We start from the raw sequence: 26,050 nt of genomic DNA, 5'->3' as shown, positions 1-26,050 counted from the left end.
GGGACTATTGACCAATATCAACTGACATGTAATAAATATGAAGAGGCATGAGTCCGTTTTGATAAACAAAAAGAGAAAAAATTAACATGTCCTGAAAGAAGGTGATTGTGAATGTATTCTTCAATTCTGGCCATTAAATCATATTAGTATTATTGACTCACTTGTTGCATGGAACTATAGATGAAGTAAATGTAAATACATTAAATTTCCACTTCCAGCAAACATGTGGCAACAGGGACAGGATTTACCATGCCACCTAAATACCAGCAACTAAACCACCAGACAAAACAAAAGAAACAGCAGTTTTTAAGATATTGATCATCAGGCAATAAAGGACTGTGAACCATGAGAGGCAGGGAAGAAACAAGGAGAGCCCTGTAATTCTCCCAGCTTACTATCTAGAGAAAATGTCCAGGCCACAGCCCAGTGAGGGAGTGCCCAGGCAGAAGGAGCCAGGAGACCAGGGTGGCTGGGGGCATCTCTACGTGATGAGATGAGAGAACTCCAAACACCCACAGAGGCCCTGCCTCAGGTCTTCAGTGAGTTGACTGATCAGTGCATGAGTATATGGAAATTATCTGACCTGGGGAAATAGCCACCACAGGGCAGTGGAAGGGAGAATTCCCAGAGATCACACAGGAATGGGATGCCACCAGCCAGAGTAGAAAAACTCATAATTCATGGGAATCAGGTAGAGTACCCAGAAGGGCTCTGCCCAGGCAGTGAGGTGAAGTTAGTCCTAGAGTACCTTCTGTGCAGTCTTACCTAAGGCCCAAAAAAGTAAAATTCACAATATCTGGAATCCAATTTTAAAAACTACCAGACACAATTAAATATTGCATAGAAACAGTGAAGTAGAAAGTCATTATTAAGACATATAGATAATCGATCCTTTTCAGAGATGAGATGGTTAATTCTAAAGCAAAAGGCTATCCTCTCCATAGGTTTGTAGTGATGCATTATTAGAAAAATTCTTAATTCTGACGTGCCACCCTCTTTTTACCACATATTCACCTTTTAAAATTGATTCGATATCCAAATTGTATTACTCTATTTCAAGCCTTCTTGTAATTCATGTTTGCATTCTTCAATACTGCTTGTCTGGTCTGTTTACAAATGGTAAAGTTGTTTATTTGTGTCACATGTGAACATGTCTCCAGTGTGTTTGGCAGTGGGTGGGCAGTATCTCCCGGGGAGCCTATCACCCAGGTACACAAAAACTGTTTCCACAGAGTCCCAAGGCCAAATGACCACTTTTCTTCAGAGGCTTTAGAGTAATGAGTGACTGAAGTGACATTTACTTGTAGAAATTTGAACAGACAAAACAGCTGTTTATGAAAAATATATTTTGGGAAATTAAGTAACTTCAGGCCATATGTCTCACAATTCATATATCAAAATGAATTCAAAATGGATCACAAACCTAAGTGTAAAACTTAAAACTAAAAAACTAGAAGAAAATTTAGGAGAAAAATCTTTGTGGTCTTGTATTAGGCAAAGATTTCTTAGAAACAACAATAAGAGCATAAAAGAAAAAGTGATAATTTGGATTTCATCAAAATGAAGAACCTCTGCTCTTCAAAAGACATTGTTAAGAGAATAAAAAGACAAGCCACAGACTGGGAGAAAATATTTACAAATCAACTATTCAACAAAGGACTTGTATGTAATTGCATCAAAAATAATAAAATACCTAGGAATAAACCTAACCAAGGAAGTGAAAGACCAATACCCTGAAAACTACAAGACACTCTTAAGAGAAATTAAAGAGGACACTAATAAATGTAAATTCATCCCATGCTCTTGGGTAGGAAGAATTAATATTGTCAAAATGGCCATCCTGCCTAAAGCAATCTACAGATTCAATGCAATCCCTATCAAAATATCAACAGCATTCTTCAACAAACTGGAACAAATAGTTCTAAAATTCATATGAAACCACAAAAGATGCCGAATAGACAAAGCAATCCTGAGAAGGAATAATAAAGTGGGGGGGATCTCACTTCCCAACTTCAAGCTCTACTACAAGCCACAGTAATCAAGACAATTTGGTACTGGCACAAGAACAGACCCATTGACCAGTGGAACAGAATAGAGAGTCCAGATGTTAACCCAAGCATATATGGTCAATTAATATAAAGGAGCCATGGATATACAGTGTGGAAATGAGAGCCTCTTCAACAGCTGGTGTTGGCAAAACTGGACAGCTACATGTAAGAGAATGAAACTGAACTATTGTCTAACCCCATACACAAAAGTAAACTCAAAATGGATCAAAGACCTGAATGTTAGTCATGAAACCATAAAACTCTTAGAAAAAAACATAGGCAAAAATCTCTTGGACATAAACATTAGCAACTTTTTCATGAACATATCTCCCTGGGCAAGGGAAACAAAAGCAAAAATGAACAAGTGGGACTATATCAAACTAAAAAGCTTCTGTACAGCAAAGGACACCATCAGTAGAACAAAAAGGCATCCTACAGTATGGGAGAATATATTCATAAATGACATATCCAATGAGGGATTGACATCCAAATTATATAAAGAGCACACGTGCCTCAACAAACAAAAAGCAAATAATCCAATTAAAAAATGGGCAGAGGAGCTGAACAGACACTTCTCCAAAGAAGAAATTCAGACACATGAAAAGATGCTCCACATCGCTAATCATCAGAGAAATGGCAATTAAATCCACAATGAGATATCACCTCACACCAATTAGGATGGCCAACATCAAAAAGACAAGAACAAATGTTGGCGAGGATGTGGAGAAAGGGGAACCCTCCTACACTGCTGGTGGGAATGTAAACTAGTTCAACCACTGTGGAAAGCAGTATGGAGATTCCTCAAAAAACTAAAAATAGAAATACCATTTGACCCAGGAATTCCACTTCTAGGAATTTACCCTAAGAATGCAGCAGCCCAGTTTGAAAAAGACATATGCACCCTTATGTTTATCACAGCACTATTTACAGTAGCCAAGAAATGGAAGCAACCTAAGTGTCCATCAGTAGATGAATGAATGAAGAAAATGTGGTACATATACACAATGGGATATTATTCAGCCATAAGAAGAAAACAAATCCTACCATTTGCAACAACATGGATGGAGCTAGAGGGTATTATGCTCAGTGAAATAAGCCAGGTGGAGAAAGACAAGGATCAAATGATTTCACTCATATGTGGAGTATAAGAACAAAGAAAAACTGAAGGAACAAAACAGCAGCAGAATCACAGAACCCAAGAATGGACTAACAGTTACCAAAGGGAAAGGGACTGGGGAGGATGGGTGGGAAGGGAGGGAGGGACATGGGGGGAAAAAGAAAGGGGGCATTACGATTAGCATGTATAATGTAGGGGGGGCATGGGGAGGGCTGTGCAACACAGAGAAGACAAGTAGTGATTCTACAGCATCTTACTACGCTGATGGACAGTGACTGTAATGGGGTGTGCGGGGGGGACTTGGTGAAAGAGGGAGCCTAGTAAACATAATGTTCTTCATGTAATTGTAGATTAATGATATCAAAATAAAAAATAAAAAAAGGAAAAAAGAAAAAACTGAAGGAACAAAACAGTAGCCGACTCACAGAACCCAAGAACGGACTAACAGTTACCAAAGGGAAAGGGTCTGTGGGGGATGGGTGGGAAGGGAGGGATAAGGGGGAGAAGGAGGCATTATGATCAGCACACATGAAGTAGGGGGGGCACAGGGAAGGCAGCACAACACAGAGAAGACAAGTGGTGGGGACTTGATAATGGAGGGAGTCTAGTAACCATAATGCTGCTCATATAACTGTACATTAATGATACCAAAAAAAAAGGTCTTATATGTATAGGACTTCAATGTATAAAGAATTCAAAACTCTCTTATGACCTCACTATAGCTGTATTTTTTTTTTTTAGATAATTATTTTTTATTGAAGGGTAGTTGACACACAGTATTACATTAGTTTCAGGTGTACAACACAGTGATTCAACATTTATATACATGATAATCTAGGTACCAGCTATCACCATACCAAGTTGTTACAATATTTTGACTATATTCCTTATTATAGCTGTATCTTAAGCGTTCGTCAACTTAAGTATTGCTGCAGGCTTTTGACACTTACGAGCCCAGAGTCCAGGAAGCGGTCCAGTAACCGTGCCCCTCTTGAAGTTGTGGGGTCACTGATCCTACAAACAACCCTAAATAGAATCCATCTTGTCCTTCAGAGTCACAGGTGGTGTCTGCTCTGATCCCTGTTATTAGAAGTGATGGGCTCAGCTCATATTCCAGCTGTTCCTTCCAGACCTGGCGCGTTTGTTGTTGTCCCTGTCAAAGGCTCCTTTCTCATCCACATGCCTTTCATTCAGCCTGAGGGGTGGCGGCAGGGCCAACAGTGGACTCTATACCAATGCCAGACTCCAGCCAGAGCCTGAGCCTGAAAGAAAAAAGGGGATAGATGAAAGAAAAAGAGGGGATGTGGACTCAACAGTCCAAGCAGGTTCATTGCCGAACCTGAGAGGGACCCCTCTGGCCTGGCCAGCAGAACAAAGGAAAGAGAAAGTCTCTTAACAGGTTAAGAGCTTTTTACGGCCAGGGTTTTTGGCGGGCTCTTTGAGGGGAGGCGTCAGGGGAAAGGTGGGCTTGTGGCTTGCTGACGTGTCCTCTGGGGGATGCTTGTAGCCTAGGTAAGATGACACCTAGGTCTCTCTGTGATGGTAGGTGGGCTTACTCGAAAGGTGGTACTCAGGTCCAGATTCTATCAGAGCCTATGAAGGAAATCTAGAAAAAGAACTGCTTCCCACCCAGGACCGGGTTCTGTAAAAAGCCTTTGACCGTCTCATGCAAGTCAGCCCCAACCAACCAACCAGGCATCGATAATAGGTGAACCTAACTCCTCTGTGAACCACAGATGCCTCTTAAAATCCAGAAAGCCAGAAGAGAACCTCTAAATTTATACCACACCATGGCAACTTTAGCCTAGAAGGTAAAGAGTGAAAAACAACACAAATCTCAGAGGAACTGCATGAAGACACAGGATAATAACCTCAGAAAGACGGGGGTGGACTGGAAAGCCTGTGGTCTTCACCCTGCTTACTTACAGCTGAGCTTTGCTGCTCAACTTTTTGTCATCTATTGTACAAAGTAAAAACTCAGTTACCACTATATTGGTATCTACTTGTTCAAACAGTAAACCAAAAATAGTGACACCACCAAATGCTGGTGAGGATACAGAGAAACGGCATCTCTTACACGTTGGTGGAAATACAAGTGATACAGCCACTCGGGAAGACAGTTTGGCAGTTTCTTTAAAAATGAAACAAAACATATACTTGCCATATAACCCAGCAATTCTGCACATTTATGTCAGAGAAATGAAAATATATGTCCACCCAAATACATGTACGTGAATGTTCATGCAGCCTATTTGTAGTAGCCAATATTTGGAAACAATCCACGTCCTTCAGTGGGTGGATGGTAAACTGATGGTGGTATGTCCGTACCATGGAATATTACTCAGCATAAAAAGGAATGAAGCAACTTGAATGGATCTCAAGGGGACTATGCTGAGTGAAAAAAAAGCTCATCTCAAAAGGTTACAAACTTTATGATTCCATTTATATGACATTCATGGGATGAGAAAATTACAAAGAATGAAGAACAGACTTAGTAGTTGCCAGGAGTTAGGGACAGGGGTGGGTATCATGGGATCTTTGTAGTGATGGAACAATTCTGTATCTTGCGGTCACAGAGATCTACATGAGGTCAGTCACACAGTAATATACAACACACATGCAGGCACGCAAATGAGTGTGTGTAAAACCTAAAATCTTAATAAGGTCTCTGGATTGTATCGATGCAGGTTTCTTTGTTTTCAAAATATACTTGCTATGGACTGAATGTTTGTGTGCCCCCAAAATTTATATGTTGAATCCTACCCCCCAGTGTGATAGTATTAAGAGGTGGGGCCTTTGGGAGATACTTAGGTCATAACAGTGAAGCCTCATGAGTGGGATTAGTGCCCTTATAAAAGGGACACCAGAAAGCTCTCTCACTCAAACTTGTGGGGATACAATGAGAAATCAGCAGTCTGCGAGCTGCAGAGGGCACTCACCAGAACCCAACCATGCTGGCACTCTGATTTTGGACTCCCAACCTCTGAAACTGTAAGAAATAAATTTCTATTATTTAAGCCACCAGTCTATGATATCCTTTTATAGCAGCATGTGAAATAATAGAAAAAAATATACTGGTCTCTGCCCTGAGTTCCTGGCACAGACTGTTAAAGCCTTACAATTTCCTAAATGATGAGCACACTAGGAGCATCTTTTGTTCTAATATTTGGTCTTCAACCCTGACACCTGACACAGAACTCCAAAATCCACTGGAACTTCCTGGGTGATAGGAATGGTTTTTGTTCTAATGAGGCAACTGTTGGTGGGCTCCTGGGTGGCTTCAGGATGCAGGCCCTTCAGAAAGACAAGCCATGATTAGAAATTTGAGGAAGCCCTGCAATTCCACAGGCTCATTTTGTGGCCTTATCTCCTCCTCCCCACTTTGTGAGTTGACATTTGGCTTGACACCTCCTGTGACAGGGACATAGGAATGCCCAGGAGACAGATGTCCACAGGCTGCAGAGGTCCCTGTGACCAGGGAGCATACCCAGTAGAAGAGCACACACTCTAGGAGGCCCACAGGAGGCCAGGAAACATGTAGAGTCCCGTACTGAAAATGCCCACCTCCTGCCCAAGGTGACTGTGTCCCAGTATCACAAAGAGCCAGAATGATCCAGAAACACTGGAAAAGCTCAGCAGGGTTCAGCAGGAAAACGGAAAAGTGCTAGGACTAGAGACACCATGCAAACCTGAGGCACACGAGACAGCACGCTGCAGAAAGGCCTCTGTTAGCCACAGTCTGGGTCCATGCGCTGCAAGCCCTCCAGTTACAGAGCTTGGGAAATGAGTCAGGGCCATGCTGTCCTGTCTTTGAGTTAGGGCTGAGGTGGGCAGAGAACCTGCTTGCCCTTCCCTCCCCCTTCAGCCCCTGAAGATTGCCTGTTTCCTGAACTCACACTGAATTTCAACTCCCAGACGCCTGAGGTCGGTCTCTCTCCTGTCCTCTGGTCCTGTGACTGTTACAGCCTCCTTTGAATTCCTTCTGGCCTGGCCTCTTTTGCTTTAACCTTGTTGCTGGCCTTTCTCTTCCAGTTTCATGGTGGTATGATGAACCTAGTATTTGGATAATCTTGAAATACCTCCCAGAAACCTCTTGTGAAACCTGTGGTCCCTTCTGAGTCTAGCATTCCACAGCATGAGTACATTGCAGTGAACTGTCCGTTTTGTAATACTTGTTCAGCCAGTTTAACAAGCATTTCCTGTTTATTATGTACAATACAAACCACTTTATCCAAGTGGTGGGAGAAGGTCCGAGAAGGAAGCCAGAGGGTAGCAAAGCCTCAAAGTAGAGAGGCTTTGAGAACACTGGGTCCAGCCATACTGGATGCAGATAATCTTTCAACCTGGGTTTTTTAAACCTGTGTTTTAGTTATGTGATGCAATAAATCTATTTTTGATTAGGTCTTTTGAGGTAGGGTGGGAGTTCAGGTGAAACCAAAAGAGATCTGATAGACCTACACCTTGACCTGGTACACTAAAGCAGACATGCCTTTGCTGGGTGACTCTAGGCAAGTAAGAAAGGGGCTTGGGAGAGTCTCGAGGGGAAAAAAAAAGATCAGCCATAGACTGACCTAACTCTGAGGGGCAGGAAATCTGGATTCTAGACCTGCTTCTTTAACTTCTTCAAGGAGGGTCCTTGAGCCAGGCCCCACTCTCTCTGGGCTTCTGCTTCCCCTGCCAGGCCCTCTGCTGTCAGCCTGGCAGTGAGGAGGCTGAGGGATGAAGGCCCTGCCTCCCTCTGGGGAGCAGGTGTCACCGTCCCCACAGGCTCAGCTGCACCAGAGGCCCCAGCTCCTTGGGGGGCAATGTGCTCTCCTCAGAGGGACTCTGGCGGGGGCAGACCTGGGAGGTGTGGCTCAGGACAAACACATCCATTTGCATACTGATGAGGTAGGGGGTGGAGACAGAAGGCCCGCCAATCTACCTACCCCACTGGCTCCCACTGATTTCTAGGGGCTGTCTGCAGAGTTCTGGGGCTCCATCTCTGGGCAGTGCCCTGGCGTGGAGCAGAGACATTGCACATGAGTCCTTCCCATTCCCGCACCTAGTGTGTTCCCAGCACCACCTTTCTGGAAAGAAAGGCCCTTTCCTGTTACAGACTTTCTCCCTCTGCATTGAGATCCACGGCCCCCACTCTCGGGGGGCACAGGAGGGTCACAGCCTGGGCTCTTCCTGTTTCTTGAGCTGAAACTGGAGCCATTAGGTCTGGCGTTGACCACCAGCTGACAGCCTGGTCCTCTGCCTGGTTCAGCCCCACGCTCCTCTCACAGGCCTTCAGTCTCACTCTTGTCAGGGTTCTGCTGCATAGAGATGATTATCCCACCTCCAGATCAAGTGCGCAGCCTGGAATATTCTGCCCAGCTTATCCTCCAACTCATCCTTCCGGGCCCATTTAAGGTCCCACCCCCTCAAAAACCTCCCCCTTGTTGGTGACTGTCTCCCTGACGCAGGTTCCCAGGGCACTGGGTGGCACGTTTACACGCCTCATACTGCGTCACAACTATTTATAGACGTGTTCAACTCCCTGTAAGCAGGCTCCTTAACTCCCAAAGGCTAATTCCAGAAACATGCTTAAAAAGGTAGAGAAGAACCTGGAAAAACACAGCACTACTGTTTTTTTTTTTGTGTGTGTGTGCACTTTCTACTTCATACATTTCATTTTTATAAATCCTATCATTATAAGGTTGTAAATATTACCTTCTGTTTTGTTATAAATAAAATCTTTAAATACAAAAAGCCTCCCACATTTCTTAATTTAAATTTATTCCTAGGTATTTTATGGTTTATGTCTGCCACATTAGGAGTTGAATAAGGTACCAAAATAGATCTCCAATCCTATTTTTGAATGAGAAAAAGCAAGTTGCAAAACGTTATCTTCACTATATCTTTTACTAAAAAGCTCCCCCAACCACTAAAATAATGAATTTCTATGTATGTGTGTACACATATATTAAACAGGGTGTGTATATATGTGTGTGGTATGTAAATATAAACACACAAGCATATTATTTAATATATGTATGCATATAAATTTGAGTATATTCTGCACACTGCAATATGTATATATTGCAGAATAACAGTAGTCATCCTTAGGACAGGCCTAGAATGGGGTGATGGCCCACAGGACTTTAACTGTACTGTTTAAATTTTACAACAACATAGTATTTGTATACTTGGGTATTTCTAAAGAATCAGTCACAGGGCGGAGCCAGGAATCTGCAGGGAGAGGCAGAGTTTCAAGTGAACCCACGAGACACGCCTCTGCAGCTCTGACAGCCGAGTTCAACTGGACATCTTGGTGAGAGTCTCTGAAAGCATCACAGTACATAATTTTCAGTTAAAAGCATGACTCTCCTTAATACAGAGTATGTGTCAGTAAATAAAGATTACTCAATGCCTTAAGCAGGCTTGGGTGTGGCAGAAGAGCTAGTTCAAAGAGAACAAGGGCTGGAGTAAGATGACAGCAGTCTACAGGGTAATGGTGGCCATCTTTCTACCTGACATCCGTCCTTACATCTTAGCAGTCTCCCTACTATGTGTTGGGACTGGCAGTCATCCTTTTGCCTTATTTTTAAATTTCGATTATTTCTTAACAGAGGAGTGCTACTTAACCCCTTCACCAATTCTCCTCTGCTGAGCCCAAGCTTTCCCAGAGTTACTGGTCTGAGCTTGGACTGAGTGTACTGACCACACTTGGTGGGCGGCAGCACTCTGAACTCTGAGGAGACACCGTGGCCCTGGTGCCACTGGTGCCCCTGTTTTGAGGCCTGCCCCAGGGAGCAGGAATGTCAGTTCTCTCCATAAGGTCAGGGAGCACTGCCGCGGGACCCTTATGCCATGTCGTCAGAGGCTGCAAGCGGGGAGCTGAGATCTGAGGACAAAGTTGAGTTCACCAGAACTGGGGTGGGGGTAATGGCGGTGAGCCTGGGGCACCAGGAGGAGCTGGGGCATGAGAGCAGAAGCCAGGTCCTGAAGGGCCTGGTGTAACCCCAGAGAAGCCTGGGTCTGTCCTGGGCGGGGAAGGACCAAGGATTGTTATCAAACGCTTCCTAGAGGCACACATGTGAGGATCAGGGGAGGAAGCAGTGGGTATGAGAAACGGGGAGAGGCCCAGGCCGGGCAGGCGTCCTCGTGGGGGCAGGGAAGGGGTAGGTGGTCGCGGCAGCTTCAGCAGGGGCTGAAGCCCCGGGAGGGGGCATCTGGCTGACTAAGCAGGCACACAGACGCCCTCACGCACTCCGGGTCCCGGGGTCTTTCCGAATCCCCAGGACGAGCCCCAGCCACAGACAGGGTCCTTCCCACCGCGCCCCCGGCCCCGCGCCCCAGCTCAAACCCCGTTTCTGCGCCCCTGCATCAGGGGCCACGCCACCCACCCGCAGTGTTGGGGAACGGAGCCGGGCCGGGTTCCCCGGGCGCGCCCCTGTGAGGTTCTTCCCTCTCGGTCGGACGCCGCCTGCGGCTCCGGGCAGGCCAGGGCCGCCAGGGTGAGGGGAGCTCGCCGAGCACGGGCGGCCCGGCCCGGCCCAGCCAGCTCGGGCCCGGCGCCGCGGGAGCGAAGGCACGGGTTTCCGGGAGCTCGAGGACTCCACGATGTGTCCCAGGACAGTCACGTGGGGCGCCACGCGGCCTGAGTCAGCCGGAAGGATCCGGTGAGACCTGGGGTCGGGGTCCGGGCCGCGCCCACCTGCGGGTCTGCCCTCCCGACCCAGCCGCCCCAAAGCGCCGCACCTCCCTTCCCAGGGTCTTTACCTTGCCTTACAGACTGGGAATCCAAGGAGTTCCAGGCCGGGAGGGAGCCCAGGGGCAGAGAGGGGCTCTAAAAGGAGCAACCCTGGGTCATCAGACTGTGCCCCTCACAGCCGGGGTTCAGGGTGGCGGGGGGTGGGAGGGTGTCGGCAGGAGCGCAGAGAGAAGAGAGGCCCAGGTTTTGAGAAGGGATGGGGAGAGAGCATCTGGGACGAGCACCCGGGAGCTCACCCAGGCCCATGTCCCTGAGAGGAGAAAGGGGAATGTGGGTCCTCAGAAGGGTCGGCTGTAACTGCCCTCCCACCCACTCCAAAACAGCCTTCAAACCGTTGCTGGGGCTGGTAGCTTAGGGGCCTCAGGCTCCGGCTTCTCCCCGTGGTCCCGTCCCCACTCCGCCCCTCACATAACAGCCCACGCACGTACAGGGCCAGGGACCTTCCCTGGTACCCGATCCGATCCACCCGCTAGCTCACGCCCTTTCACATCCCAGCCAGTGCCCTGCAGCGCCCAGACCGCCCCCTCCCTGCACGCTGCCTCAGAACTGCCCCTTCCGGAATGCTTGCTCTGGGAGAGTCTGCCAGCTCCACTCTCAGCCTCACCTACTTTCTGGCCTCCCCAGTACCAAGAACCAGTGCGTGGGGTCTGGCACAAGGCCTCGCACTTGCAGTAAAAGGATTTTGAGGCTGGGGGACCGCACAGGGCCCGGAGCTCAGTGAGCAGGTCACTCGGCCTCCGTGGGAATCGGGTGTCAAGGAACGCTTGGTGGGGTGGAAGTGGGGATAGCTCCGGAAAGGAGGAGCGGTGTGCCAGAGGGCTCCGCTCTGCCCCGGGCCGGGGCTGGGGTGAGGTCCGGAACTGCGGGCCTCTCTCCACCTCCCCCAGCCGCAGGGGCGCGGGCGGCGGCCCCGGGCTGGGCTAGCAAGGCAGCCGTGACGCGCGAGCTCCTATTGCTGCCCACATGGCTCCGCCTTGCCTCTCGGGGGCCGGAGCTGCCCAGGACTCTCGCAGCTGCGTCAGCTCCAGCCGCCTTCCGGGTGCTGTCTTCTTCAGCCCCAGCTTCGAGAGGGGGAGGCGCCGGGGCCGCGCTTTTCCGGCGTGGGGGTCCCGGGGGTTGGGGGTATAAGGCCGCCTCTCCTAGGCCCGCGGCTGCGCAGGAAGCTGTTGAGCAGGCATCTTAGGCACGCGAATTGCTTTGTTTGGACCCGGTCTCCCACTCCAAGTTATTCTGAGTTAAGAGTCACACGGCCCTGGGATGGAAGGCTCTTCTAGACCCTCACCACCCCATAGGAGGGGACCCCAGACAAGTGGCCATCCAGCAGCTCCTTGGTTCCTCCCAGTAATAAGGGGGCTCACTAGCTCACTCTCCATTACTAGGAAGAATGTTCTTAACACTCTCTTATGCCCGGTCCATTGATTTACAGGGCAAATGCCAACTGAGCGATCTACTATATGACAGAGACTGGGTGCTAGTCCAGATAATGACGTTTTGCCGTGACAAAAGCAAGCCCTAAGCCTCGGTTGATGTTCTAGGATACAGTCAGAAAGTGTGGATGACTTTTCTGTGGAAGCCCTCCTCCTGTGCTCCTCAGCACCTCTTCTATGCTCCATTAGTCCCCAAGGCTTCCCCCCACCAGCACCGACCACACTTCCATTAGCTAGAGGGAGCTGAGCCTCTTCTGGTTTGAACTTGACTAAGGTATTTGGAGATGACTAGTGCACCAACGCCCAGTGAAAGCTGAGTCCTGAGCTTTGAAAACCTCTAGCTCCCAGCTCTGCTCTCTGGCTGAGCTCTGGAGGCAAGGCAGGAGAGGGGGCTTAGCTCCCTGGGGCTGGGCTGGTCCAGGTGAAACCTGGCTCTCGCCCTGTTGGCATAGCCCCTAGTGTAGGCCTCACAGGCACAGCAAGTCTGTTGCAGGAAGCCAGGGCTCATGGGAGCTGTCTCTAAGGTTAAGCCCAAGGGGCAGAAGACCTGGGGCCTTGCCCACAAAGGTGGTTGTGGGAATGTTTCAACATAGGTGGTGGTTGGAATCTGGGGGCAGGAACAACAGCTGCATATTTCACGCTGCCAAGCTGAGGGCAGATGACCTGTTGTTGGGAGACTTCTTGCGTGGGGTGAGGGGAAGGAAACTCCCTCTCCCAGCTGGGGAGTGTCCCACCTCTCAGGGGGAAATGACTGGGACCCTGACCTCATCTGTCCTCCCATTCTTCCTTCTTTCTGGAATTCCTGCATCTCTTCTCAAAGCTGTTTCATTCTCATCCTTCAACTCTGCTTAAATGTCACCCTCCTAGTCCACCCTACCTAAGATTGGTCCCCTGTTGTGTTTCCCCTTAACCCACCATCTTACTTTCTCAGACTTACACTGCTGCTCTTCACTGGGACTGTCATGTGATTACGTCACTAGTTGTGCTTTGTTGAACAAATGAAGTTCTGTTGCAGGATCATATAAAGAATTTAAGCCAAGTCCTGCTCTGCTACTGATTTTTTTTTCTCTCTTTATATCTGCCTTCTACACAAGGGTTGGAGTCACCTTTTAAACATCAATGAGAGCAAGATAGCTAGCTAACTAGATAAAAAATCAATTAGAGAAAGTTCAGGCAGGCTTTTAAGACCCGGAAAGAGTCCATATGGTCCTGTATCACTGCCTCAGCTGTGCCAACTGGGAGCCAAAGAAAAAGGGAACAGAGTTTGTTACGTAATTTATCTTGTCCATAAGGAAAAGCAGCCCGACTCCTCAGGAAAAGCACATTTTTTGCTGGCAGTTAAGACATAAGAAATATCTCACATAGGTCTTTATATAGAGATGTGGCAGCTGCCCATAGCAGCATCCTAACTGAAGGCGTTGCTCAGGGACCCTTGCGGCAGCAGCAGTTCTTCGGACACCAAGAGTGACTCAGCACGCGCTGCTCTGCAGGGTCCAGGAAGGAGTTTTCTGGGACTCTGGCTAGACCCAGGGATGAGGCCTAGAACCAAAGATTCCCTTCAGAGCAGTGTGGCTCCCAGCTTTTCGGTTTACATGGCTAATAATTTTATTTTTAAACTGAATGTTTCATCACTGTCTATAAAATATGCTTATTTTTAAAAAAGGAACCCAAATTGGATGAAGCCCCTCAATCTAATCACCTGTTTACAAGAAATGCAGGGAGGACAGATGAGTATGTCACACCACACCACAGGATATGTCAGCAAAAGCCACAGTGTGGAAAATTCCAAGGGCAAACAATCCAGATTCCTCAGCAAGTAAATTACAGGGGCAAAAAGGTGGGGAGGGCAAACATAGAAAATAGTAGTGGGGCCAGGCAGCTGCATCTGGTGGTCTCTCCCTGCACACCAGGGAGGGTTCTTGACTCTGAATGAGAAAGAATTCTGGAGCAGGTTGGAAGAGTGTAGGTAAGGAAGGAATTCATTAGAGCGAGAATTGTAATGAATGGCAGCGGCCTTGCAGGCAGCTGAGAGCAGGAAAGTGCAGAGGGAGGGAGCAGGAGCTCGCTGAACTTCTGGGCACACGGAAACTTCCCTCACCAGCTCTGGAAGCCAGGGTTACCTGGCCTCTCCTGTCAGCTTGGATCTGCACAGCATGGGGACTAGCCCCTACCACCCCAGGATTCGTGAGCCACAGAGCACGGAATGGAGTGAGATTATATTCTGAAAACATCCCAAAGAAGGGACATTTTTCAGGCAGGCTCCTGGGGTTGCAGTTCCCTCCATCCAGGTCGGGTCACCCAGGCAACTGGGGAACTCCAGATCCAAACCTGAGCTCTCAGCAGCCTCTCCCTACTTACCAGGAGTAAAGCAGAGACTAAGTGAAGACTTGAAATGAAATAGCAGAGAAAAAGACAATTACCACTGGAAAAGTGCAGAGAAACAAAACACAATTAAGTTGAGCATTTTTCAGGAATGTAACATAGGGCCAGGGGTGTAGTTATCAAGTGGTCTCAAGATTCTTAGCTCCAGGAGGGACACCATGTCTCCCTTCCTGTCTTATAGGTCCTTCGGCCAGTTCCACAAAATAAACTTAACACAAGAAATTTATTGATCAGGTTCCTCCCCAGGATAGCAGCTTCCCTCTGGAAACACATCATTCAAGATGGCCTGCCCTGCCCTGATAGTGGGCTGAGTTATTGTCTGTTTGCTAAAGAGTATGTTAGGAATCTTACCTCCTAACGTCCTGGCTTTTAAAATGGAATTTTAGCCTTAAGATGAAATCTGTTATACTGTTTGTATCTTAGGTGGTTTGGAAAATTAATCATGATGCTTCTCTCAGGTCCCTGCCCTATATCAATAGGGCCTTAAGAGATACATACTCAAAGGAAATGTATGGGCTCTGTTTAGTCCCAATTGAACAAACCAATTACAAAAGAAATTTTTTTTTGAGATAAACTGTATAAATGAAGATTAAAATTAAAGAAGTATCATTAATTTTTTTAAGTGTTAAAATGCTAATGCAGTTATGTCAAAAGAACTTTTTTACAGATGAGTCTATATGATATCTGTGATTTGCTTCAGAATAATCCAGGGCATGAAGGTATTGGGGGATTGGGAAACAAAAGGGGCCAGGGCTTAGTAATTATTGAGGCTGGGTAACATGGGAATTCATTAAACTATTCTAATTGCTTTTTCGTATGTTTGCGATTTTCCATAATTTTCTCAAAGACTCAGTGTTTAACCTAGAAAGGCCCTCAGAGATCTGGTGTAATCTCTTATTTATTAAAAATAACTGAGGCCAACAGAGGAAAAATGACTTGCTGGAGGTAACCAGTGTGACCCAGTGGCAGAGCCTAGAGTAAGCATAGGGCTTTTGGTTCCTAGTCCAGGGTCCTCTCCACCCAGTATTTTACCTACTCTGAATAGACCCATGTTATTTTCATCTTCATTTCAGTTGGTGTCTGGAAAGATAGCTACGTGCCACACCACTGGGCTGTAAATCTTGAGCTTGCTGTTTGCTGGCTGTGTGACCTTGGGCAAGTTTACTTAATTTCTTGGGCCATCAGTTCCTCATCTTTAAAATGGGTAGGTGCTAATGAGACAAGGACCGTGGGTGCAGTCAGAGTTGGGTGAAGGCCTCCGGAAAAAGATCCCTACCAAAACTCCATATTAAACAATTAAACAAAGACATAGTCACATTAATTCTCTAATGTACAATATCAAACTAAGAATACAAACATTCTTCAATGGAGATTAGCTAAAACTAAAAAGCCAGGAATAACCTGGCCTGGAATGTTTGAACATCCCCCAGATAAGAAAGTACCTCAGCACAGCCCATGCCTTGTTTGTATCAATTAAATAAAGCTATTATAAAATTTACTTTAGCTTGCAAAGAAACCCAGTTTATCTTTAGCTTTACCCAGATGCTGCTTTTCCTCCTCCAGCCCTAATCAAGTCAATAACTCAACTCACCTTGAAAGCAAGACAAGCAGCCTTGACTAATATACTCCCAAACCAAAAAACTGTTACTCTGAGAAAGGATCAAAGCAGTAAATTTATTATGTTAACTCTGCAAAATAGTCCAGAAACCTGATAAGAAACTTAGTGTCTCCTTAAAAATAAACATTTAGAGACCATTTGGTGGGTCTGCATCCCTAACTCTTTGTCTCTCAACCGCCTATAAATCCCCTAGACAATGCACCACCACGGGCTCTCTTGTCCCCTCCCGGGCTCACGCTCACGCCAGGAACTCTGTCCTCTCACTGTATCTCTCAATAAAAGTCTCCCTGGCTCTCCTACCTTCACTGTTTGCTAAGTTCATTCTTTGACTCCGCAACAAGAACCCCGGCATCACTGTGATGCAGAAACCTAAGGTTGCTTGCTGGGAATTGAGCTCATGCATGTGCAGCCCTTGCTCAGTGTAAGGCAGTTGGCTGTATTTCTACCCCTATGAGAATAAGGAGTTTTACCGATTTATTGCAGAAAGCAGGCAGCCCTTTAACTTAGGGTCAGGGAATGTCAGACCTGGAAAGGGCCTCCGGAGGTCATCTACAGAGGAATCCTTTTATGAGAAAATGAGTCCCTGGGGGCAATGTGAACTGCTAACAGACCCAGAAGGCAGTTGGTGACAGAAGAGGGCATAGACTCCAAAGGAACCCCCGGGTCCATGACTCTGGGCTTTGCTAAACAAGCCTGTGGGGCCCCCAACTCCACCTCAGATGGCCATTTCACACTAAGCTAATGTCAAGTGCTGGTCAATTGAAGACATGTGGCAAGTGCACTGAGCTTCACAGTTTACGTTGAGCATTTGCAAACGTGATCCAGTGGGAGCCTTACTCCAGCCCTAGCAAGTAGTCTCAGAATGAATGTCCCATTGCCCAAAAAGAAACCAAGGCCCGCAGGGGTGGACTGGTAAAGAACCCCACAAGTAGAAGCTCAGAAATTCCTTGCCTACTCTGGAAGGTGAGGGCATTCCCCCTTCAAAAGAAGGTTAGGTCAGTGTAAAATGGCTGACACCCCATGCCTTTGGAAAAGTATTTCCAGAACAAAAAGTCTACTGCTGACTCCAAGGAGGGCAGAAAGGAAAGCAGTTGCTATAGCAACATCTTTGGCAGCCTACTTTCCCTCCTCCTCCTGTTCAAAAACAGTTTCCAGCAGGCTTCCCGGTGTGGGTGGGGAAGGCCTAATTTCAGCCCAGCAACTGCACTCGGCCAATCTCCTGCCAGGTTTGGTGGCCAGAGTCAGGTGGTAGCCAATGAAGAGGCCTGGAGCTTGTGTCGTGGTCCTTGAGCCAGGTTGGAATAACTAGAGGGCAGGCACACATGACCGTTTCCACGGTGACTTCCCTTAGCAACCTGACTGGTCCTGTTTATGAGCACTGGAAAATTCCACCCAGCCTCTGGCCTGATTTTGTTACCTTCTGTGCTTCCTTCCTTCCCCAAGGCAGTGATAAAGTCACTGCCAGTGTTTAACCCCTTCTGGAGATGTGCCTGACTCCTGACAGATCCGGGGCTGCGTGTGAGGCCTGCATGCCCTGCGCTGCACTTGGTACTGGAGGCTGGAGGGAAGGGAGCCCTAGCAGGTAGTGACAGCCATCATTTATACCCTAGCCGGTAGTGACAGCCACTATATATAAGTCACATCATTTGAGTCAGGCACTGTACCAAGCCACTGACAACCTCATAACCCTAGGAGGGGGTGTTCCACAGGTCATTCCTATTTCACTGAGGGATAAGCCTGATTCAGAGAGGTCAAGAAAGTTACCAATGTCACAGAGCAGAGCCAGCAGTGGAGGAACCAGGCTCGGACTGAGTGTGAGGACTCTCAGGGCCACTGTCACCATGACCACTCTCTAATGCTCACATTGTTGTAGGACCAGATGGGGTGGGGGACGTGTGCAGAGAAGAGAGAGATCTATGGTCTTTGTGGGAGCTGAAGGAAGGCTTCACCAAAAAGGGTGACATTTAGGCTGAGTGGAAGAAAGGGGGGAAATGCCTGATGGCTCCAGGACCAAAGGAGGGCTGAGAGGTCACTGAGCCATAATGGCCACAGGAATCTGCAGGGCAGACTGACCATTCAGCAGGGAAGGCTGCTTGCAGAAGGAAAGGGACCCCAACCTGACTCCTAAAGTGGGGCCTCCATTGGCAGGGAGAATTGGCATGACCTTGGGGGAGAAGTAGCATAGTGTCGCATGATCACAGATCTGGCAGCAAACAGGACTGGAAAAAGGGGACACAGAGGGTTCATGACTGATTGAGACTTATGGTCCAGTTCAGGGGTTCAGCGTGGGGCATTAGGTGATGAAGATCTGGCAGAATGAGGCAGAGTGACCCTCTGTGGCCCTGACGATCTCTAGTCCCCAGGTCTCTACACCTTGGACCTCAGTTGAAGTCTTTGCCTGGGCAGAATGGTCATGGAAATTTCCACTAGGCTCTTTAGCCGATGCTGTTCTCAGCTCCACCTCCTTCCCAGGCTGTGCTGAGTCCAAAATTCTTTTGCTTGTGTGGGCTGCAGGCGGAAGAGGCCCTGGGCAGCCTCAGAGCTTAGTGACAGCCACAGCAGGCCCGTCTGACTTGGACATGTCAGAACCTCAAGCAGGCCTGGCACTGCATTGCCAACACTGCCTGGACACCAGAGCTCCTCGCCTCTCCCCCCACCACCAACGGTCCCAGCGGCCCCAGGAGTCTTGCTCCTGGGGAGGCAAAGAAGGAGTTCGAGCTTACATCATCGTTTCAGTATTCTTGAGCCAGGTCAGCTCTGCATGGGGGTGTCCCCCTCAGGATACCGGGCAGCAGGGCTGGAACAGGCCCGGGGCCCCTAAACATTGGGGGGACACCATTTCTCCCTAGGAATTATCTGGATGCTCTGTGTTCTTGGGAGGAGTATTTTGTATATTATACTCATTTCTAGAAGCTCCCAATTGGAAGAAGTGACCTCTGTGGAGAGAGCAGAGCCACGGTGACCCGGGGAGCTCTCTGTTCTCTCTCCCCTCCCTCTGCCCTGGGCCCCCAACTCCAGCCAGCGCCTTAGGCTCTCCCTGGACACTAACGGCTGGAATGAAGGGGCCAGACCTCCAGCCTCGGACAATAAAGTCCAGTCACCAAACAGGGCCAAGTGACATCTGCACGGCGTCCGCTCCCTCTGTCCACAGCAGGGAGGGGCTCTCCTTCAGCAAGGCTGGTACAGACCTGCCCCTCCTCCATCTGCTCACGAGTGAGCCTGAGGCTGCTCTTTGCCCACCCACGGGAGGCAGTGCCACCCCGTCCTCCTAGCAACCAGGCTGCAAAGCCTGGAGTCCCCGTGACCTCCAGAGCAGTGAGGGGCACCTGTTAATAAACATCATCATCTAGGGAAATGCAGGCTGTGCTGTGGCAGAGAGTAACTCTGGGGTGGGAATGACTTCGGAGATGCCGTTCAGAGAGGCCTTTTCCAAGGAGTGACATGTGGGCAGGTAATGAAAATGAGTCTCTTCTGAAGAGTCAGGGTGGTACATTCCAAAAAGGTGTGTTATCAGGAGCAGAGAACATGAGTGTGGGAAGGGCCAGCTGCTGAAGAGACAGAGGAGACCAGTGTGGGAGCCCAGGGACCATCAGGCAGGCCTTCCCTACCTGCTCCTTCAGCTTGTCCCAGGCCAGCACCTACCCTGGTCCAGGCCTCCGTGACCTCTGGCCCGGGCTATGACAGTCGACTCCAGTGCCCTCCCCTCTGCCACCTCTCCCTGCTCAGCCACCTGGCAAAGAGCAGCCACACAATATTTCCCAAAACCAGGGCTTCTCCCAGCTCAGACATTGTCCTTCTGTTCAAAGAGCAGCGTCCAAACTTCCCGTCTGGGAAATTCAAGCCCTCCCAGACCACACTCCTGTCTCCCCTTCCTGCTTCCCCTGCTTCCTAGTGAGTTCCCACCACCAAGGACCTTTGAGGTCCATTCCCTCTCAATCTCTGTCTGGCTCTCCTATTACGTTAGCGCCAGAGAAGGACTCACAATGCTGTGGGCTTCTGTTTTACTGGCATGTACCTCCAGCAAAGGTCCTAGAATTGGGTGACCTCTGCCCTAGTGTGAATGAACACTACTGTGTGTGTGTAGATAGCGTGAAATGTTTAATAAGCGTTGTGCTGGGTATGTGGTGCTAACACACACATCTGCCAAGGACCTCAAGTGGGTGACCCAGCAGGTCAGGGATGCAGCATGTGGATGTGACTCACGGGGAAGCCTCACTGTTCCTTCAGGCAATTTCTGAGGGTCCACTCAGCAGGCCCCAGTGGGTGAGTAACCAGAGGCCCCAGCACAGGTGGCGGCTGGACGCACGCCTCCCGCCATGAGTCATGCAGCAGATGACAGCAGGGCTGGGCCTCGAGTGAAGCTCCGTGGAGACCTAAGGTGATTTGCCCCAGAGAAGGAAGCAGTACCCCCTGCTTCAATTTCTCTCCATCCTGATGGGTAGCGTGTTTATGCCAAATCTAAATGCATTTTGTTCCTACCAAAGCACTCAGATTGTGCCTAATCACTTCCTTCTTGCCTTCTGAACACATGCCAATACTTAAACAGCACAAGGAACTGCTAAAACCTCACATTATGACTGAGCTTATTTTTCACAAGTGTCTCTGGACTGGACATTCCAGGACAGGGGATACTGTACCCTTTCCAGCCCCACAGGTGCTGAGTGGTCAGCCACTCAGCCGTGCTGCGCTTCCAGCATCTACCACACATGCTCTTTCAATGTTCTGCTTGGGTTTTTAATTCCAAAAGAGATGCTGGCCCAGTTTACTCATTTGGTCATTGCTCAATAGACACATACTGAGCTTCTGTTGTGTGCCAGGCACTAGTGATACCGAGAGGGACATCCTAGGCCTCAATTTCCTCCCCCATCCAGGGGCGTAATCACAGCATTACCCTCACAGTGGTTGTGAGAACTGAAGGGAGATCAGGCATGGAAAATGCATAGAGCAGCTCTTAATAAATGTTACAGAAAATAAAGCTGTATGCTGGATTTACTGTCCTGTAGACACACCAGGGACACACAGGGACCAAGGAAAGCAGGTGGACTGTAGGTGAGGTTGGTAGAAAGTCTCCACGGAGGACTAACTGGGACAGGAGGAGAGGCCAGAGGCGGGGGACAGCCTGGGGAAGGGAGGTCTAGAACACTGGGTGAGGGGGTCTCACAGAACTCTGAGCCTGTGGAGAAAGGGCCATAGCCGCTCTCTGGAAAGCCTCCTTCTGTTCTGCCCTTTGTTGTCACCCTGCCCTCCCGCAGCCACGGGGCTGCAGCTGGGTTTCTACAGCCAGGCCTTCTGCAAACACCCACTAGCAGGCTGCAAGGCCCAGTGCCAAGGACATTGTGTGGTGAATAAACTAAAGAAGGGAGCTAGCAGCAGGGAGCTCGTGGCTGAGGGTGGAGAAGTGATCCTTCAAGATACTTTCTCCTTTGTTCCCTACCAGAAAGAGGACTCTAGCTCACCCAGAATCCTTCCTCTACGTTTAGGAGATGATGGTTCTCTCAGGAACATAAGAGGAGTTTCCCTTACTCTTCTGCCTAGTGAGGTCATGTGCCTGCGAGGGGAGGCCAGGGGCTGCCTCTTCCGAAAGCATTTAGGGGAAGGCCAGTGACACAGCCACTTCTAGTCTCTTTAACTTGTTTTTGCTGGAATTGCCACTCTGCATGCTAATGGGGCGTCTGGAGGGATTCAGGGTTGATTTTAAACTTTTCCAGGGTGTATTTTTAGTTGTTCAAAGTCCTCTAGAAAACAATGATCTCTTTTCATTATAATGGAGCTCAAGCTGAGTCATCTCTGTGGGTGTGAGGGAACATTTGTGCAGTCATTTTCCCAAAGATCAGCTCTGGAGGTGCGCAGGAGGAGCAGGCTGGGAACTGCAAATTCTTAGCGTCTTTAGAAAACAAAAAAGTTGTTTTTTGGGGATTTCCCTTTCCTTTTATTTTTGAACTGCATTCCAGAGAAATCTCTGGTAGTGCAGGATTAGATACAAATCACTGGATTAGATAAAATTAAACCCAAGAGGCCTGGGGAAAATCCAGGTGTAGCTGAAGATGCACCCAGACTGGCCTCTGGACCCCAGATTCAGAAATGAAGGGCCTCGGGAGCTTGTCTCTTAAGTAAGCCCAGCTGGCTTTACTAAACAGGGAAGGAGATGGAGTAGGTTCTGGCATTCTCTGGAGGTTTCTGGCCTGATATGAGTTTGGAGGATTAGGTAGGGCCTTGCTGACACAGGCCTGAGACCTGATTCTAAATTTGTGCTACTTCAGTCCTTTTCAGTGCCCACCTCCTTAAAGCCATAGCCAGGTGGCCTAGAAAATCTTCCATGTTCTCTCCTCATCTCTTTGTTGACTCTGTTTTATAGAATCAGCATCATCACTTCGTCTCATCTCCTCATTTTGAGAAGTTATTTGGGTCAGTGTCCAAGGTCACATGGGTGTTTGTCAGTGGAGTCATTGCCAGAAGACAGAACCAAAGGCCCTATTTTTAGCCTAGCTTTTTTGAGGGTGGAGAGATGAGAGCATGAGACATCCAGCTAAATGGATTTGCCCTCTTATATTTGTCGGTATGTCCTCACCAAAGAACATGGCAATTTTAGGCCATCTTGCTTAAATAAATATTCCTGAGGAGCCTCATTATACAAAGAAGAGGAGGAGGGAATTAGAATCATTTGGAGACCGCCAGACACTGGTGAAGCTAAAGCTAGGAGAGATGAAGGAAGTAAATGTTTGGGCCTAAACAGTAAAAACAGGAGTTAGTGTCCATAATCTTCTCTACAACATTTTTCACTTAACAACTGGAGAAAAATACATAGTTTTCTCTCTGGCCTTGGCAGGCTATCTCTTGCAGCACGAGAGATTCCTGAGTGCAGAGATTCATTCAAATCTTGATTTCTTTCCCCAAAACCCGGGAGAATTAACCAAATACACAGCCATTTTAAAAGTATGAGGAAAATGCTAAGGGAATGGAATGACTAGTTTAGTGACACTGGCATTTATTTAAAGCACTTCAGGGCTCATGCTCATTCATTTCGTCAGCTCCAGAGTGGGAGAAAGCACGGGTAGGGGAGGGGACTCGGGTGCTGGGAGAGGCCATGGCAGTGGGAGGCGGGGAGGGAGGGGAGGGAGTGACCATCCAGGTCAAATTCTGGGATGCAACAATTGGTTTCAGTACTAATTGGCTGTGTCAGATTTTAGGTAAATGACAAAATCCCCAGGCTCCTAAATCCTCATCTGTAAAATGAGGTGACCCAACTCGGTTTTCTGCCTCCAGCACTAAAATTCCACGAAAAAGTTTCCAGTGCAGAGCAGACACCAAGGCTGTCTGAGCGGCGCCGTCTGCCCCTCGGCACTATCCCACTCCCGGGGGCGGGCGGGAGCTGGGGGGACCGCCGGCCCGGACAGGACGGTCGCGCCAGGGCCCGCTCGGAGCCCTGCTTCAACGGCTTGGGGAGGCGGCTCCCCGACCAGGCGCCTCGTTTGCTGGAGCCCCCCAGGCCCGCCCCGCCCCTTCACAACCTTCGTCATTTACTGGAGTCGAGGGGGGATTTAAAATACGGAGAATACAACCCTGATGTCATTTGGCTGCTATCCCGACCTTCACCGTGCCGCTGTACTCCATCTTCCCGTCTTGGAACTTGCTGCTAAAGACATTTGCCATTTTGTAGATTCTAGAAATAAAAGACTGGAGGTGAGACGGGATGGGAATCGCCATCCTGTCCTGGGCTCCTAGCTTAAACCACTGTGCCCCTTGCTCTTCCACTTCATCTCACTGCTTCTCGTTTCTTTTCAAAAAATCAAGGCAGCTGCCAGGTCCATCGGAGACCCCCTCCGCCTCGAGCGTTCTAGACTAGTAGGACCTGGTGAGGTGCAAGCACCCGGGGGACGTTACAGTAAACGGCGTTTGGCTACGACCAGGGGAGTGTGTGCGACTCTAATGAATGCACGACTTTGAGACAATGAGGAATGACAAAGGACAGGAAAGAGGACGGAAAGGTAGCTCCGGGCTGAAGCGGGAAGGAGGGCCGCAGATCAGGAATAGAGACCCGAGGGCAGAAAGACGCCCATGAAGCCCCCGGCCCAGGTCCCCCGACGCGCCAACCCCGGCCAAGCCCTTGCGGCGGGGCGCGCGTGCGCAGTGGCGCGCTGCGACAACGGCCACGGCTCGCGGAGGCGGCCCAAACCGGCTAAAGCCGGTTAGAACCGGCAGTGCCCACTCGCCCTGAGCAGGCGCTTCACAAAGGGAGGCGGCGGCTCACGACCTGCGTATCCTTGCGCGGGGTGGGGGCGGGGAATGGGTGCCTGTGCCGCGCCCCTCCCCCCGCTGTCCTCCCCCTGGGACCGCGGGGCCGCTGGGGCCTCCGGACACCTGTTCCGGCCTCGCTTCTGGGGTCTGGGCTCCGGAGACCGACCCTTTGGAGCCAGTGGGGCTGCGCCCACCCCTCCCCTGCTTTTCCGTGCAGACGTTAGAGCCGCGTGGATACCCGTGACTCGCGACCTCGGCACCATCATGCTTTCCAAATACCCATGCCTTGGCGGGGAGGCAGATCCCTTTTCTCTCCCCGGGGACTCTACAGTGTTCGAGACGCTGCGGCGGGGCTGATGTCGGTGCTTAAGTCAGCTCTTTAGGTGGGAAGCTCCGGGGATGTTTTAAGAGTAAAATTGCTCAAGCCTAGGTGTAAGGAAAAAGCTTTGGGTTAGAACAAAAGCCTTTAGTTTTATTCCGTATCCAATTTAAAAATCTTGAAAATGGAGTTAGAATTTATATCTCTATCGATATCTGCAAAACACAGACTTGGGAGAGCAAACTCGTAAAGGTTCAAAAACACGGGAACACGTTAACGTTCCCAGACTGGCTGCCCAAGGTCGCCGTGTCTTTGGAAGCTAAACCTTGGCCGTTTGGGGCACTTTAAAGAGGACACTTGAGGTTTTGACAGCGGACTTGGATTTTGCTAAGTTTAATGAGAGAAGCCTGGAAGCTTAGCAACGATTCGCGTTTGGACAGATCAGAAAGTTAACCTAGGCTTCATTTTAAACCTCTAAGTAGTTAACCCAAAGGTACCTGGTCTAGCTGACATTTCGTAACAACAAAAACAACTTTAACCATGTAAAATAACTAATCCAAGTCACCCCGATGCCTCAGATATAGAAAGGCTCTGAGTTGGGGCTGCACCTCTTGCGGGAGGGTCAGTGTATTATGGCTATTTGAGACCATTTTAGAAGTGAATGTCCACACTTAAATTCTGAAGCAGATCACACAGCTACTTGGATTTCTTTCATAAAAGAGCAACCTAAACGCGTGTGATAAGCACAGAATCAACCTGCAGGACTCGAGGCAGTTTGTGGAAAACTGACACCTCCAAAATGGTTGCGGTCTGACGCTTTCGCATAACGGAAGGCAAAGCCTCTGCAAACCCATTTGAGCCTTCCTTAAAAAAGTACTAAATAGTGCGTACTGTATGTACTCCAAGGGTATGAAAAAGCTACCAAAAAAGTCCGAAGTAATGTCCGTGAGCTGTTTGGTCTATTTAAATGTGACTAGATTTTTTCCTGAATTTTCAGCTCAAATCTACTTGCTAAAAAGTTTCAAATAGTTCCGAGTACATAATAAGGTTGCATAAAATTTACGAAAAAGTCTAGAAGGGTTTGTAATCCAGATTCTATTTTTAACTCTTCCGGGGACTATTTTTGCTTCCCTCACAAAGCGGGCGGAGGGTTATGGGAATAG

General features: G+C 48.7%; 2 long non-coding RNA genes across 2 annotated transcripts; one reads left to right on the top strand and one right to left on the bottom strand.

Moving 5' to 3' along the window:
• Window positions 1-3,350: 3,350 nt before the first annotated feature.
• On the bottom strand, window positions 3,351-11,497 carry LOC130684798 (uncharacterized). The gene is made up of 3 exons (XR_008999142.1): window positions 10,915-11,497; window positions 4,045-4,427; window positions 3,351-3,869 (listed from the first exon to the last, which is right to left on the bottom strand). It is a non-coding gene; the product is annotated as an uncharacterized LOC130684798 (long non-coding RNA).
• Window positions 11,498-17,199: 5,702 nt separating this feature from the next.
• Window positions 17,200-24,064, top strand: LOC130684797 (uncharacterized). The gene is made up of 2 exons (XR_008999141.1): window positions 17,200-17,915; window positions 23,521-24,064. It is a non-coding gene; the product is annotated as an uncharacterized LOC130684797 (long non-coding RNA).
• The last annotated feature ends 1,986 nt before the right edge of the window (window positions 24,065-26,050 follow it).

Source organism: Manis pentadactyla, chromosome 9 (genome assembly GCF_030020395.1).
Source record: "Manis pentadactyla isolate mManPen7 chromosome 9, mManPen7.hap1, whole genome shotgun sequence".
Classification (NCBI taxonomy): domain Eukaryota; kingdom Metazoa; phylum Chordata; class Mammalia; order Pholidota; family Manidae; genus Manis; species Manis pentadactyla.
Note: the sequence above shows the minus strand (reverse complement) of the source record. Positions and strands in the feature narration are given on the sequence as shown.